The sequence below is a fragment of the Diabrotica virgifera genome, chromosome 1 (genome assembly GCF_917563875.1).
Source record: "Diabrotica virgifera virgifera chromosome 1, PGI_DIABVI_V3a".
Classification (NCBI taxonomy): domain Eukaryota; kingdom Metazoa; phylum Arthropoda; class Insecta; order Coleoptera; family Chrysomelidae; genus Diabrotica; species Diabrotica virgifera.
In genome coordinates, this window is record NC_065443.1 from 313,511,941 (window position 1) to 313,529,375 (window position 17,435).

The 17,435-nt window shown below is 31.7% G+C and overlaps 1 protein-coding gene across 3 annotated transcripts in view; it reads right to left on the reverse strand.

Annotated features, from left to right (window-relative positions):
• LOC126886217 (protein kinase C and casein kinase substrate in neurons protein 1) overlaps positions 1-16,718 on the reverse strand; it is a 105,789-nt gene extending 89,071 nt beyond the window's left edge. Inside the window, exons 1-2 of one of the 3 annotated variants that reach the window (XM_050653089.1) lie at positions 16,486-16,680; positions 16,240-16,336 (exon numbers count right to left, since the gene is read on the reverse strand). The gene's annotated coding sequence lies outside the window, so the exon portion shown is untranslated. Of the gene's footprint in view, positions 1-14,912; positions 15,070-16,239; positions 16,337-16,485 lie in introns of those variants that run through there. The other 2 variants (XM_050653083.1, XM_050653095.1) reach the window with 2 other exon arrangements.
• Between the last annotated feature and the right edge of the window lie 717 nt (positions 16,719-17,435).

Below are 17,435 nucleotides of genomic sequence, written 5' to 3' on the forward strand. Positions count from 1 at the left end.
AAAGGTTACAGCTGAATTGATCCCCTTTCTTAGTGTAAACGTAATGTGTGTTGACTTGGAGCTACTAACTTTGACTCTCCACAGTTTAAACCATACTTCAAGTCTATTTAAGTGGCTTTGTAGTATCTGAGAAGCTAGGGTCGGATTTTCTTGGCAGGCCATTAGGACAGTGTCATCAGCATATGGATACCTCAGAAGTCAAACGGTGTAAGTCAATTCTCCCTAAAAATGACTTATTGAAGTTGAACACACATTATTATACAGTGAGCACGTAAAGGTTGGAATAAATTCATTTTCTCGAGAATGGATGATTTTGGAAAAAAAATCCCGAAACAGGTCAATTTTTATTTTTAAATTACGACTTTTTGGCATATATATCATACAAGTGACGTCACCCATCTGGGCATGATGACGCCATCGATGATTTTTTTAAATGAGAATAGGGGTCGTGTGATAGCTCATTTGAAAGGCAATTCAATTCTCTATTCAATAATATAAACATTAGCATAATTATTTATACAGAGTGTCCAAAAAAATTTTTTGGATTGAATTTATTGACATAAAAAGAAGAATGTATGTAATTTATTTAGTTCAAAATACATTTTACTGCTCTCATAAAGCTGAAAAAAATGTTTATTTGAAAAATAATCATTGCTTTTCGCTTAAATTAAATGTTAAACTGTCACGAGGCTAGTGGGTGGCTGCTTTAATATTGAACTTAAGCAAAAAACAATATTTATTTGCCAAATAAACATTTTTTTCTGTTTTCTGATATCAGTAAAATGTATTTTGAATTAAATAAATTACACACATTCTTCTTTTTATGAAAATAAATTTATTCCAAAATTTTTTTTGGACACCCTGTATAAATAATTATGTTAATGTTTATATTACTGAACAGAGAATTGAATTACCTTTCAAATGAGCTATCACATCACCCCTATTCTTATTTAAAAAAAATGATGGGTGACGTAATTCTAAATAAAAATTGACCTGTTTTGGGATTTTTTTCCAAAATTGTCCATTCTCGAGAAAATGAATTTATTCCAACCTTTACGTGCTCACTGTATATAATATTATTATTTCCTTGTTTGTATGTTACCCATATTATGATAAATAAAGACGGTTTATTTGTTTTTAATAATTACTTATATTTGTGCAACTGCATTCAGAAACATCTTAGTATCTCATTTTAAACACTTACACCGATTGGCTTCTGAGGGATCGATATGTTGCAATTGTTGTACGATCTGAAGTTGGTATATCTGCTGTGAACAGGAGGTACAGTGTGGGTCCAAGGACACTTCCTTGGGGTACGCCAGAGTGGATGGAATGTAGAGTAGTGAGGGCCTCCCCTAGTTTTATCTGATACCATCTGCCGGTGAGGTATGATTGTAGGAAAGAATAAATGAAATAAAAGTTTACCTTTGACAGTATCTTGGTTATTATCAACTTTCGTCCTAAGGTAAGTTAGCTTAAATCGACCTATTTTGAGCTCAGGAATCTAAGATTAAGTTATGGCCCATTCTTTACCAAACACCCTGTATATGCGAGTTTTTTGAAAGTTTTAAATTTATTGCAACCTACCGAAAATAAAACCGAAAAAATGACGTTTTTGAGGAAAGGATATGGGGGGGATGGTAGGTTACACCTTTGACTAATATAATTCTTAAAAAATGTTTGTTGAATTACTTTTATCACATACTAATTCAAATATGTACATACATAAAGAAGTAGGTAACATTCAAACGTTAAATTCTGCTGGTTTCAAAGTCTAAATCGACCAAACGAAATACGTGAAAGTTTAGTTCATTATTTGTTATCACAGTCACATTACGAAAAAGTGAAATTCAACTTCAGAAAATTATTAAATAATCGAATATAAACACCCGTTGCATTATTCGTCTATCAATAATTTCCACTATCACAAGTACATGACATAAGCGTCATCGATAAGGCTATTGTGAAACCTAGGCTCTGTTATTTACTGAAAACGATTGTCTCGTCCCAATAAAGGGTTCGTATCTACGGTTAAACAATAAGGTGCGAATATGACCGAGTTTGGTTTAATTTTAGAATCCAATCGAAATGTTTCCAAAGTTAAATGGCCATTGATAGCCATGCAATAATTACTGTAATGGAGTGACAGTGTGTGTGTGAGCACACCCCGTCATTTTTATATATCACCATTTAGGGAATATTAGGGTCAAGGGAACAAACATGAATTAAAAAAGCGTAAGATAAACAAAGCTATTCTTCTACGTGTACCTGATCCTTTAAGAACATTTAGAATTTAGAACAAGGGTTCTATTCTTGTTGTTCCTTTCCACTGCTTTAAATTTTTCAACCAGGACGTCTCCCTGGTCCTTTTTTTCCTTTCACCTTCTGTTGTATAATCAATCACATCAACTCATTTTTCATTTCTAAGTATTTGAAATAAAAAACATTGAAACAATCTAACACATTAGTCAAAGAAAAGCGTGGCGCGTCTTCGTCGAATGAACGGTTTTCGCCCCACGCTTTTCTTTAACGAATGTGTTAGATTTTTTCAATTTTTGAAGTTATACTTCTTTACCGGCGATAGAGGGTGATTTTTTTATATGTTAAAACCTATCATCCCGGGGCCTGCGCATTATAACTTTGTTCTGATTGGATGTTCAAATGACATGTCAAAAATTATCCGATATGGCAGCTGTGGTTTGGAGGTAAAAGTAAAGGTAAACAAATGTATAATATATTAGTTTTATTGTTGTGAGGACAGAAACAAAAAAGTTTATAATATTGTAGTGACTTTTAAATAGTTTTTAAAAGCAACAGGTACGTAATAATTGTTAATGTATCATGGGTATAAACCTACCTATTTGATCTGCCAAAATACATAGTATGTAATACTTTTATTTATATAATTTGATTACCATCAAAATTTCTATCAATATTCACCTAATATATTGTTTTTTTACTCTGTTTTGTTGTATTTTTTCAATTCTAAATCATTTCAATTCAAAATTAAAATAATTTGATCAATTTTCAAAATATCAAAATATCACAAGTTTAATCCGTTTAGTTAGTCGATCTTCGTAAATAATGACACAAAGTGTCCGTGGCTAAGCGGAGAAGGCGAATGAATTCCAATACCAACCGCTCTTATCAGCGCTGGTTCGAGTCCCAATAGAAACTTTCTTTTTTGTTTTTTTTTTAATACATTTTATGATTGTAAGTATATTTATTATATAATTGTATTTTAAGAAAATACGTATTTAGTTAAAAAAAATTTCGACAATTAATGTTCAGACATCATTTGTGGCTTGTTTAATGTGTTTGTGTGTGTTTTATTCTTTTATTATTTTAATTTTTGGCACTGTTCTAATACAAATGTTTGAGAAGTAGTAAGTATAAATTAGTTTAATATTTAAACAAAATATAAATAAAAAGTATATTAATTCGTTTAAATCATATAATAGAAGTATAACTTCTTACGTGCGTACAAAGTACACACACATTCTTTTTTCTTATTTTTTGCTTTTTAGTTGATTTACTTATAATATTTTTAATTTTAGTCACTCGTAAGGCTAAGGCTCCACGGGCGGGAAATTGACGCTAGCAGTAGCAGTAAAATGAACTTAAGGTTCCGCGGAACGGAATAGGGATAGCCGAACTGTACCGACTACAGGACTTGTGCGTAGTCGGTTCAGTTCGGCTATTCCCATTCCGTTCCGCGGAACCTTAAGTTCATTTTACTGCTACTGCTAGCGTCAATTTCCCGCCCGTGGAGCCGTAGCCTAACTAAAAAAAAGCGTTTCTTAAAAAAAATTTCATTTTTTTTTATTTTTTACTTTTTAGTCTTACCCTTTTTAAACATTAAGATATATCGTCGGGTTTATTAAAATATGTATAAAACATATGATGTACAAACATGAAAAGTAGTCGGAATCGGTAAAAAATTTGAAACTTAATTGTTTATTTATGAACGTAAACAATTAACGTAAAAAGTGAAATTATGTATAGTTCATATAATTAGCTACAATCTGTAAAAGTTTTAAGTTTCTTCATTGTAAAAACAAAAGAATTTAAGCATTTTCCGTTTAAATCATTTTTTATTTAAACAATTAATAAACATAAAAAAATGTATATTGACTATTCGTGTATTGTTCCCGCGAATGCACATGTCTCCAAATTTTCAGTCATTTGCATTGAAGAAAAGGCAGTCAAATTAACGTCCAAAGATTTGACCCAAACGATTGAACTAAAGAAAAGAGTTATAGCCCAATAAATGACCGTTTTGGAGTGTAATTTTCAGGGGCAATTCCGAATTGCATGAAAATTTGGATTTAGGTTATACTTACCCTCCACTTCAAAGTTGAAATTGTGCTGTTGGTTGCTTTTACTTGGGGGATAACAATCACTCCTACTCGGGGGGTGAAAAACGCTTGTTTCAAATAAGCCCGGAAATGCATAAATTGGCAGATTATAAGCAACTTTCGTTCTATAAAGTTTTTTACGTAAGTCAATACTTTTCGAGTTATTCGCGATTGAAAATGTTGATTTTTTGACAAAAAAACTACGCTTTCAGACTGTTTTTCGCAAACAACTCAAAACGTTTTTTATCGAAAAAAATATTCCCAGCAAAAGTGTAGCTTATAAAAAATCGAAAAAAATGGTGTATCAGTAAAGTCTATACATTGAGTAAAAGCAAAGTTGTAGCTCATGAAAAATTCGTTCTTATTCGTCTAATTCCAAATCGAATAATTCAACGCGAAATCACCGAAAAATCAAGCACTTTTAGGGAAAAGCTTATTAACATTTTTAAAGTATCTAAAAAATATATTTATATTTGTTTTTTACAAAAGTTTCTAGCATCCAAAATAAACGAGTTACACTGAAAAAAAAGTTAACTCATTTTTTTGGTAAAAAAATCGTGAAAACCTGCAGTCTATTTAGCACCCTAAATAAAATTAATCGTTGCTGCTTTACCAATTATTTTCTCTATTTGGATTGCTTATATGATCTGTAAGTTTTATTGGTTTGAAGTGCTTATTTTTGAAAAAATTTGGATTTATAGTAAAAAAAATTCTAAAAATTTTTGAAAAATTTCCTTTTTTCAAAATAACTTAAAAAGTATTAGTGATAAGAAAAATCTTAACGAGTAAAAAAATGTAGGTTTTGCTATTATAAATATGCTTGTTTCATTTTGTTTCTCCGTAAGACAAAAATTGGTTAAGATATGGCTGTTCAAAATTTGCATACACTCGTGTTTAGTGGCCCCTTCAAGCTTTTTCAACTATAGCCCTTTTAAAAATAAGCACTTTAAACCGGTGAGACTGACAGATCATATAAAAAATAGATAGGTAAGTAAATTGTTTGTAAAGCGGTAGCGATTAATTTCATTTCGTGAGCTAAACACTGGGAGATTTTCATAATTTTTTCACCAAAAAAAAGAGGGCCAACTTTATTTTGAGCGTAACTCGCTTATTTTTAATGCTAAAAACTTGTATAAACAATTAAAATAAAGCTTTTTATAAACACTTTAAGTTTGAATGGGTTTTTCCGGAAAGTGCTTAATTCTTCGGTGATTTCACCTTGAAATATTCGATTTGAAATTAGACGAATCAGAACGTGTTTTCCATGAGCTACAACTTTGTTTTTACTCGATTGATAGACTTTACTGATATACCATTTGTTTCGGTTTATTATAAGCTACATTTTTGCTAGGAATATTTTTTTCGATGAAATATTTACTTTTTGAGTTATTTGCGAAAAACCGTCTGAAAACGTAGTATAGTTTTTTTGTCGAAAAATAAACATTTTCAATCGCTAATAACTCGAAAATTATTGACTTACATAAAAAACTCTATAGATTAAAAGTTGTTTAAAATCAGCCAATTTATCCATTTCCGGTCTTATCTAGAACGTATGTTTTTTCACCACCGAGAAGGGGTGACTGTCACCCCCCAAGTAAAAGCAACCAACAGCACAATTTCAACTCTGAAGTGAAGGGTAAGTAGAACCTAAATCCAAATTTTCATGCAATTCGGAGTTGCCCCTGAAAATTACACGGTATCGCCGTATTTCCCGTTCATTTACTGGGCTATTAAATTAATACGCCAAAACGAATTCTAATCTTAATTGTAGCTCAAAACGTCTCTACCGGTGGTTTTTCTAAGACTACGATAAAAACACAAATTTTTTTATTCAAATTTTGGTTGAAGTTTTTGTTTCGTATAGTATTAAAATTTGACACGAATAAGCGCCGATTTTTATATAAACAAATATATGAGCGTTCAAAATTTGAAACTTTATTGTTTATTTATGAAGCATAACGTAAACAATAAACGTAAAAAGTGAAATTATGTATAGTTCATATCCTTAGCTACAATCCGTAAGTTTCAAGTTTCTACATTGTAAAAAACAAGAGAATTTAAGCATTTTCCATTAAAATCTTTTTTTTTTTATTTAAACAATTAATAAACATAAAAAAATTTATTGGCTATTCTTGTATTGTACCGGCGAATGCATACGTCTGCAAATTTTCATTCATTTGCATTGAAGAAAAGGCAGTCAAATTAACGTCTAAAGATTTTACGCAAACTATTGAACTAAAGAAAAGCATTTAAAAAAAAAGTAGCTCATTTTTCTTTGCTTCACAGTGTTTGGGTATTTCTTTTTTTTTTCATCTTTCTTAATGTTTCCATGTTTGTTACGTGTTGTGTTCACGATATTTTCCACATTCTCCGTTAACACCATATCTCAAAGCTGACAAGTCTTTTTTCAGTTGCGTCCGTAATTTTACAGACTTTAACTCCATATAAAAGGTCATAGAATACGTGTCATCTGGATACTTTTTATTATTTTTGTTACCACTTAACTGAAATAGCTCTATAGGTAATCTAATTAACTATAATAATTGTGGTGCTGATTTTGGGAGTGTTTGCGTTTTGTGTACCACCGCAAATAATGATATGTACCACCAGTGGTACATGCACCACAGATTGAGAACCGCTGGTCTTGATATTTATTAATTTGGCTGGTCTTTACTATGGCTATGATGTTCCAGCTTAAAATGTACCTCTCTGTTACGTTGTTCAAAGATATGCAATAAGCTAATAGGCAACTGCGAGACTTGCAAGACTCTTGCTGAAAGACCAAGACCAAGACCAAGACCGGGAGCGCAATACCAAGACCAAGACCAAGACCAGGTGTACTGGCGCAAGACCAAGACTGTAAGTCTCGTCTTGTTCTTGCATTTGGGCAACACTAGCCTTCACTGATGTCTTCTAGTGCCTCTTTAAATACCTCTTCTGGACACATATTAAAAAGTAGAGGGGATAGTACAGATCCTTGTCGTACTCCTCTTCCTATAGATACCTCTTTAGATTTCTGTTGGTCCACTCATATTAAAGTTTTCTGATTTCGGTATAAATTTGTAATGATTTTCACATCCTGATCATCTATTTCTGTGTTCCGTAATATGTTTGCAAACCTTCTGTGTTGCATTTTGTCAAAGGCTTTCTGAAAGTCAACCAGACATATATAAATACGTCATAGTTGACATCTCGACACCGTTCTATAAGTGATTGTATAGTATATAATGCATCTCTAGAGCCAAAGCTTTTTTTAAAATTCCAGTTGGTTTCCTGTGTCTAGTTTTTTGTAGACACGTTCATGGATCACTCTCAAGAAAAACTTTTAAAACATGGTTCATCAAACTGATCGTCCTATATTCCTCACTTTTCATTGCGTGGGGTTTTTTTTTAGGTATTAGATGAACTCAGATATTAGCCATTATTTGGGATATTTCCCCGGTATCGTTGAATAATTCTACTAGTTTACTAGTACATCCATGTGGTTCTCTGTTAGTAATCTTAAAATTTCTGTAGGACATTCAAGAACTTCTAAATGACATTAACTTCGTTTGCGTTGTTTGACGGATATTTATTTAGCTAATACAACATTATTAAATCAATGTGAAGATTTGTTTTATCCAATAACTGCATTTCTAAAAGAAAAGACACTTTTTGTATCTCTAAAAGAAATCAAATAGATCGTTGGAAAACTTATTGGCAAACTTTTTGTAACCACTCAACAACACAATATGTTTATATACAACCACAAATTCCAAATTCGAGATGGTTTAAGAAATTTAATAACATCCGTAAATATATAACAACCTTAATAAGATTGAGATTTGGTCATGCTTGTTATCCTACTCATCTTGCTAAAATCAAAATTTACAATTCAGACTTATGTGAAACATGTCAAGAACAAGGAGATCTTAATCATATTTTTAACTGTTCCAAATATATTCAGCATTCAGGAACTCTTTTAAGCAGCTTGCAAACGCTGCAAATATTTCCTCCGTACCAAATAAATAACCTATTGGCTACTAATGACAAAAGAGTATATGATTGTCTAATCAAATTTATACATAGTACAAATGTATGTCTGTAATCAATCTTAGCCAATCTCGTTAACCTTTTTTTTACCCAATTGTTTATTTGCCCTCCTTTTCCCTATTTATAGTAATGTCTTTTAGGAATTTTTAAGAGGTTTTTTTTTCTTTTGACTATTATGACCTGTTTGCAATAGTAGGTATAGATAGACACTTTTTTATTAAGTATTAAGTAAATTAGAATAATATGTTTTTCTTTTTAATAATTTGTATTAGGTTTAATAGTTTTTTTTTGTATTAGTATTAATTATTATCAAGTTGTATCTGGCTAAATAGCTAAGTGCTAAAGTCACAAATAAACAAAAAGAAAAGAAAATTTATTTAGAATTAACCATAACGAGTGATTACAAGACTTGATGTTTTTGACTAATGTCATGGAATATTTACAAACAGTGAATTTACAATTACAGGGGAAAGACAAAATAATATCTGACCTCTCATAGTGTATATTTAGTTTTCAAAGCAAATTACAATTTTTTCAAAAGTAAGTACATTAAAAATAAAACATTTTGACATTTTTTTCGAATTAAAAAATTTATTAAGTATTTTACTTGGAGGAATTTTTATACAAAATTAGAAAATTTAAAAAAATATATTCCAATATTAAATAAGAAAAACTCTAAAGACTATAATAAAAAAGCTAGAAGGAATATTAACGGAATTCTAAAGGAGGTTTCACACTTGAAATATTTTAAATTTTCTGCAAGATATAAGATGCAAGAAGATCAAGCTATGGTGCTTCTCAGGGGCTTATTTCAGTGCGTCACAAGTGACAGAAAAAAGGTAGGTAAATACGTCCGTGATTATACACATTTATAACATTTATTCTAGTTGTTGATAGATGACGCTATAATCGGAAAAAATGATTTACCTATACGCTGTGAGCTTCGCTGGTGTCGCTCCTGGCGGATACTAATTCAACTTTCACTGGTAATTTTTAAATTTACTATTTAATTGTTATCGCTTAATATTTACAACGCTAAAAAGTAATTAAATTGTAACAGATTTTTTGAAGATTTTGCTAATCATTTTGACGTTCTATTGATGAAATATTAATTTCTTACTTCGGATACTTTCACAATTATCGTGTAGATGGCGCTAAGATTAAAGATTAATTTATAATTACATATTACGGAACATTAAAAAAACGTAAATTCATTATTTAAAACGTAGGTATATTTAAGGTAAAAATATATACAACAGCTTTGACCAACTAATATTTTTTATAATTAATGTTTTTAATTTTAATTTTAAATTAATCACTTTGACATTTATGTCAAATTTCCGGTAAACGTTTACAGACTTGCCACTACTGGCGCTCGCGAATTTATAAATATCCCCTCTACGTACGAGCTCACAGCGTATATCCATATTATGACTAAGATATAAAGTTCTTCTTAGTTTTTGAATGTGTCATTAATTTTGACGTCATATATGATTTTAACAATGTAGAGATCATTGCATGACATTTTAGTTCAATCTGACAGTTGTCAGAATCGTAATCAGCCAAATATGAAATGCAAAAAACTTGCAAGGAAATTTTTTGCTTAGAATGACGAATGACCCAAAAAATACAAAAAAAATGTTTTGCTTTGCGAAAAATCGCTGTTATGAAATTCTGCAAGTTCTTTGTTTATAACAATCTTATCGACATCCGGATCAACTGTTACGCAAAAAATTCGTGTTCTAGGGGTCAAAATACATAAAAAATACTTGGATAAGTCCATCTAAATAGAGGAGGCCGTTGTACCCCCTGGCGACAGTACTACCTCGTATAATGCATTATTTGACAACCATTCAAAGGAAGAGATTGAAAAACAATGAAGTCACATTAGACAATAAATATTTGTATTCACTTGTCTGTCCCAAAACGTCAGTAATAACTCGTATTGATGTCTAATTGCTAGAATTATAGCTCTTAAATGGTTTTTACAATCTATGTACTTACTACGTATTCACTTTTACATGAATATTTTAAAATATTTAATGACATGACCACATGTGGAATTATTTAACTTAAACAAACACATTTCGTGGGTGACCTACTATCGGTATCGGTAAAGGCTGTATTTTAAATTTTTTGTAAATAACAATTTTTATAAAATATGGAATTTGGTAAAATTAACATTTTAACTGGTTATTTATTTTTGACGACGAGAAAGGATGGTTTAATAGTTATATGATTAAGATGCATTTAAATGTCAATTTTGAGAATAAAAATCGATAAAAATTCTGATGGTATCGAAGATGAATGGCAAGTTTATTTATTAAGAGGCAACAGTAGCGATCAACAGGTAGCAACAAACGCGGTCCAAGATTGCGACTGTAATTTTGAATATTGTGTCGAGATATTTGGCACACATATTCGTTATATAATGAAGAATGGCGGTACAGAGCCCAATTTGAGAAATATGTTAGTATGTATGTGGAAATTACTCTATAACTAAATAAAATATTGCAAAAAGGAGCCTGTACCGCCATTAAGAAGAACAAAAAAATAAACTTTCTTCAAATAAACTTTTTTTATCCTATGCCTAGATTTTGTGTCATATTGGACCTAGTAAAATTTTTTATCTCTAACAAGAAATCGAACATATTATAACTAAATAAATGATTAGTCAACATAGAGAAAGTGTCACTGTCATTTTGATAAACCTGCGTCAGATTTCTGTTCTGTTATCTGCATAGGGATTACGAATACTCCATACGAATTGTATCCGCCATGTTTTACCGTAGCGCCGTAGTAGAGTGTTCGTAATCCCTATGCAGATAACAGAACATAAATCTGACGCAGGATTGTCAAAATGACAGTGATACTTTCTCTCTATATTGACTAATCAGTTATTTAGTTATAATAATAATATGTTTGATTTCTTGTTAGAGATAAAAAATTTTACCTACATAATACCTAATTTTTATTGTTAGGTCCAATGTGACACAAAATCTAGGCACGGGATAAAAAAGTTTATTTAAAGAAAGTTTATGTTTTTGTTCTTCTTAATGGCGGTACAGGCTCCTTTTTGCAATAGTTTATTTAGTTATAGAGTAATTTCCACATATTAATATATTTTTCAAATTGGGCTCTGTACCGCCATTCTTCATTACGAATATGTGTGCCAAATATCTCGACAAAATATTCAAAATTACAGCCGCAATCTTGGACCGCGTTTGTTGTTACCTGTTGATCGCTACTGTTGCCACTTATCCAATAGTCATCTTTTAGTAATCTTCTTGTATAATTGAGGCGCTCAGAGCAACAGTAGCCTAATCCACAACCCATCATTTTACCAAAACGCTTTTATTACAATAAAATTATCCCTTATTTAAGTATTCTCAGATGGCTCAAGCAACCCATGCTTGGGCCACTTGCAGAGTTATTTCGATCAAAACCACATCCCCATCATATACAGCCTGTGTTCTCCCCAACAGTAAACTGAGTAAACTTTAGAGCCATTAAATGGGCTTCTTATTAAAATATAGCACTGTAAAATTGTCAACTTTGTAATTTACAAAAGAAAATGAGAACAGCTGTTGACCGTTGTTCATTACGTTCAAGCGTGCTGACGCGAACCTGTTGCAAAGCGAGTCGAAGATATTGATATTCAACACTATCTCTCTACCTTCGACTCGCTTTGCAGCATCTTCGAGCCAGCGCGATTGAGTGTAGTGAGAAACGGTCAATTTTCTTTTGTAAATTACCCCGCGATTCAAAAACATATTCCTGTGTGCATCACTTTAAGATTTGACAGACAAAACAAAATTGAAAATAAAAGTTGACAATATTTTAAGAGCGTTTTTCTCAAAACTGCTTTTTTTTTAAGTCTGTAGACTGTGTAGACATTGTAACTCAAAAACTACCTGACCAACTCACCTGGAATGTTGTACATATTCTCTTTAGACATTCCTTGAGGTAACACTATCGAAATATTTTTTGTTTTATATATATTTTGTTTAACAATAATAAATATGTTAATATTCACCCTTTTTTCTGTAAAAAATTTCGTTGTTTTGATTTCTGAGTGATACTAAAAAATCAAAGATCATTAAAACTAAAAGAAACTTGACAGCGTTACCTCGAGAAACTCATAAGCTAATAAAATCTTTTTGAATTTTTTGTCTACCATTATCTAATGATAAATTCTGATGTCCACTGTAAAATTCATTGTTTTTTTGAAGTGTCTTTAAAAATTTTCCAAGGTTGGCTTATTTTTCAATATTTTTTATTGAATTTTTTTGAATATTCTTTGAATTATACTTAATATGCTTATTTTTAAAAATAAAATTATTCTCGCATACTTTCAAAAAAATTCACAAAAATGTGCTTAAAATGTTGATTTCAAACCCTACGGCCCCCCTTAAGGATAGCTATGACACGATTTTGATAGGCAACCCATGCTGATCGTGTTTGTCTATGTATGAAATTTAATAAAAAAAATATTTCATCCGGCAGGCAGATGGGAACATTTCAACCTTCTACTCGGATCCTTTACTAATATGTGTGCCTTTCCACATTGGTTTAAGCAGTATAATAATGAATGGTTAAAGCGTTTTGTTGGAACACACTGTATGCAATAGAGCATGGAGTACATAATACAGTTTCCAAAACAGAAACCATGCTAGATCTTTACCTCAATCACAGTTTTAATATAGTCTTTTGATCCCTCGTGATTCCGACATGTAGGTGAGTACCTGTTTTGAAACTACCTGCCTACTTTTTCACAAAACTTGTACAATAAAAAAAGCCAAATGCCATACTTTACAACCCGCTACAAAGACGATTTGGCATTGCCATTGTATAGTCCACCCTTACCAGACACATACTAATAAGCTATAATAATTAGAGCTACTTAACGACTCAAATTGAAATTATCTTTTATTTACCTAGTTTTTTGCCTAATCACTGTATCCACACTTGCTGTTCTAGTAGTACAGTCTTCACTCGGTCGAAATTAGAATAAACTAGTTCAACTCAACAGAATTTTATTGCTTTGATATTTATTTTGTTTCCAGAAATAAAAAAAAGTCTAAACGCCCGAAGGTACAAAATTCCTGACAACATCACAACCAACTCGAATTTTGAGATTTTTTGGGCATAAAATTGTAGATTTACTAATTTTTTTAGTTTGATTAAAGCAAAAAATCACTCAAAAAAATGTTTTTTCAAAAAAAATATTTTTGCAATAGGAGACTCCTGGGGGCACCTAGGGGGTTAAAAATTTGGCTAAAGGTGTTTCCAAATATGTACTTTTGAGTGTCTAATCCCAAATTAGAATCCAGGTGGGTGAAGATTTTACCATCTTATCCCTCTACAGCCTTTTGCAGCAAACTTTAAAAATTTCTTTTTAACTCTTTCTAATTGATTTTTGTGTGTATGATAAAAGGGACACAAAAGCTTATGTATATTCTAGACATCTAGATACCTCACAAAAGGAAGTGTATATTATACAGTTTTATGTATAAAAATTGGAAAATGAACACAATTTCAAAACAGATTCCTATAAGCAGTTTCAACTTAAGTATACCACCAGGTATCTAAGAGACTCATTGTGAAAGAGGTGTGAAATTCCATAAAAAAGGGATCATTTCATAAAGAGGTACCTAAATTCCTTGTTTATGGAATTTCACACCTCCAACAATAGAACCGAACCCTGGCTGAGCTGAATATTAATGAACCTCTTAGATCCTTGGTACTACTTTACATTGTATTTATTTACAGATTGCATTTAAACCTATCTGTCAATTACATCAGTCTCATATGAAATTACTGTATAATACATTTTCAAATCAATCAACGTTAACAGTACCACACTTCAAATAATGCAGGCATATTTATATTGAAAACGAGCAAAAACAGAAGTGGTGTCCAGTTAGATCCCTGAAGAACTTCTGTTATTCTAATCAAAAAACATCCCCAACCTATACAGCCTGTGTTTTCCCATTCTCCCCAACAGTAAACTGAGTAAACTTTAGTTTAGAGCCAATAAATGGGCTTCTTATTAAAATATAGCACTGCAAACTTAGCTTAGAGAACTTTAACATTGCATCTGTCAAAAACATTTAAAAAATTAGTGTGGCATCTACAAACATGTGTGTCATTCCACATTGGTTTAAGCAGTATAATAATGAATGTTTAAAGCTTTTTGTTGAAACACACTGTATACAATCGAGTATGAAGTACAAAATACAGTCTCCAAAACAGAAATCACGCTAGATATTTACCTTAATCGCAGTTTCAATAAAGTCTTTTGTTCCCGCGTGACTCCGACATGTAGGTGAGTACCTGTTTTGGAACTACCTGCCTACTTTTTCACAGAACCTGTACAATAAAAAAAAAACCAAATGCCTTACTTTACAACCCACTTCAAATGCAATTTGGCTTTGCCATTGTATAGTCCACCCTTACCAGACACGTACTAATAAAATTAGAGCTACTTAACGACTCAAATTGAAATTATCTTTTATTTACCTAGTTTTTCGCCTGATCACTGTATCCACACTTGCTGTTCTAGTAGTACTGTCTTCACTCGCTCGAAATTAGAATAAACTAGTTCAACTCAACAGAATTTTATTGCTTCGATATTTATTTTGTTTTCAGAAATAAAAAAAAGTCTAAAAGCCCGAAGGTACGAAATTCCTGACAACATCACAACCAACTCGAATTTTGAGATTTTTTGGGCATAAAATTGTAGATTTACTAATTTTTTGATTAAAGTTTGATTAAAGCAAAAAATCACTCAAAAAAATGTTTTTTCAAAAAAAATATTTTTGCAATAGGAGACTCCTGGGGGCACCTAGGGGGTTAAAAATTTGGCTGAAGGTGTTTCCAAATATGTACTTTTGAGTGTCCAATCCCAAATTAGAATCCAGGTGGGTGAAGATTTTACCATCTTATCCCTCTACAGCCTTTTGCAGCAAACTTTAAAAATTTCTTTTTAACTCTTTCTAACTGATTCTTGTGGGTGTATGATAAAAGGGACACAAAAAACTTATGTATGTTCTCTAGACAACTAGATACCTCACAAAAGGAAGTGTATATTATAGAGTTTTATGTATAAAAATTGGAAAATGAGCACAATTTCAAAACAGATTCCTATAAGCAGTTTCAACTTAGGTATACCACCAGGTAACTAATAGACTAATTGTGAAAGATGTGTGAAATTCCATAAACAAGGGATCATTTCATAAAGAGGTATCTAAATTCCATGTTTATGGAATGTCACACCTCCAACAATAAAACCGAACCCTGGCTGAGATGAATATTAATGCGCCTCTTAGATCCTTGGTAGTACTTTACTTTGTATTTATTTACACATTGCATTTAAACCTATCTGCCAATTACATCAGTCTCACATGAAATTACTGTATAATACATTTTCAAATCAATCAACGTTAACAGTACCACACTTCAAATAATGCAGGCATATTTATATTGAAAACGAGCAAAAACAGAAGTGGTGTCCAGTTAGATCCCTGAAGAACTTCTGTTATTCTAATCAAAATCACATCCCCAACCTATACAGCCTGTGTTCTCCCCAACAGTAAACTGAGTAAACTTTAGAGCCATTAAATGGGCTTCTTATTAAAAATATAGCACTGCAAACTTAGCCCTAAGAAATTCATCTGTCAAAAACATTTAAAAAATTAGTGTGGCATCTACAAACGTGTGCCATTCCACATTGGTTTAAGCAGTATAATAATGAATGGTTAAAGCTTTTTGTTGGAACATACTGTATACAATAGAGTATGCTGTACATCATACAGTCTCTAAAAAAGAAATCATGCTAGATATTTACCTCAATTGCTTTTTCAATAGAGTCTTTTGATCCCGCGTGACTCCGACATGTAGGTGAGTACCTGTTTTGGAACTACCTGCCTACTTTTTCACAGAACCTGTACAATAAAAAAAAACCAAATGCCTTACTTTACAACCCACTTCAAATGCAATTTGGCTTTGCCATTGTATAGTCCACCCTTACCAGACACGTACTAATAAAATTAGAGCTACTTAACGACTCAAATTGAAATTATCTTTTATTTACCTAGTGTTTCGCCTGATCACTGTATCCACACTTGCTGTTCTAGTAGTACCGTCTTCACTCGCTCGAAATTAGAATAAACTAGTTCAACTCAACAGAATTTTATTGCTTTGATATTTATTTTGTTTTCAGAAATAAAAAAAGTCTAAAACCCCGAAGGTACGAAATTCCTGACACAACGACACAACCAACTCGAACCTTGAGATGCGTTTGATTTAGATACTCCGGAGTCCGGGTGGATCCATTATCAGAGTCGTTCGCAATAATAAGTTTACATACCATAACACAATCGACCAACGAAAGCATCAACGATTCTCCAAAATAAAGTAGCCGAGAAATCAGTGCAACCACTTTAATGAACTGGAAAAATAATCAGATTTGTGTAAGTATGTGGATGGGGATTAACCAGACTGACAGTTCGAAGTGTCTCTAAAGAGTTGTTCAATTTCTTGGTAGACGATTGTTTGTCAGTGGATAATCAATAATGCGCAGGGATACTGTAGCTGAAGATTCGCACATAGGCGTCCCTTGGTCGGATTTTATGTAGTGTGATAATATAATTTTATTGGAACAATGAATCAAAGGTTAAATCAATTCAAACAATATTGATAATAACTGTGCTTCCTTTATTAGACAGTAGTAGTTATTTAAAGGTTCAATAAGGGGCTTCATTAAGACTTACACCTTTCCAAATAAATAAGTAATAAACGTGTTTAATGCACGCTAGATACAGACAATAAAAATTTTGGTAAAAAACTTGTTACCTACATAATTAAATATAACATTATATAAAAAATTCGTTAAATTAAAGATATACAATTTTTCTTCTTCTTGACTGGCTTTACAACTCGGATGAATCTTCATTTTCCATTTTTTTTACCCCAATCCTAGATAAACCGCCTTCAACATCACCTTTCCATCTTTTCTATGACGACATACTGATCTTCTATACC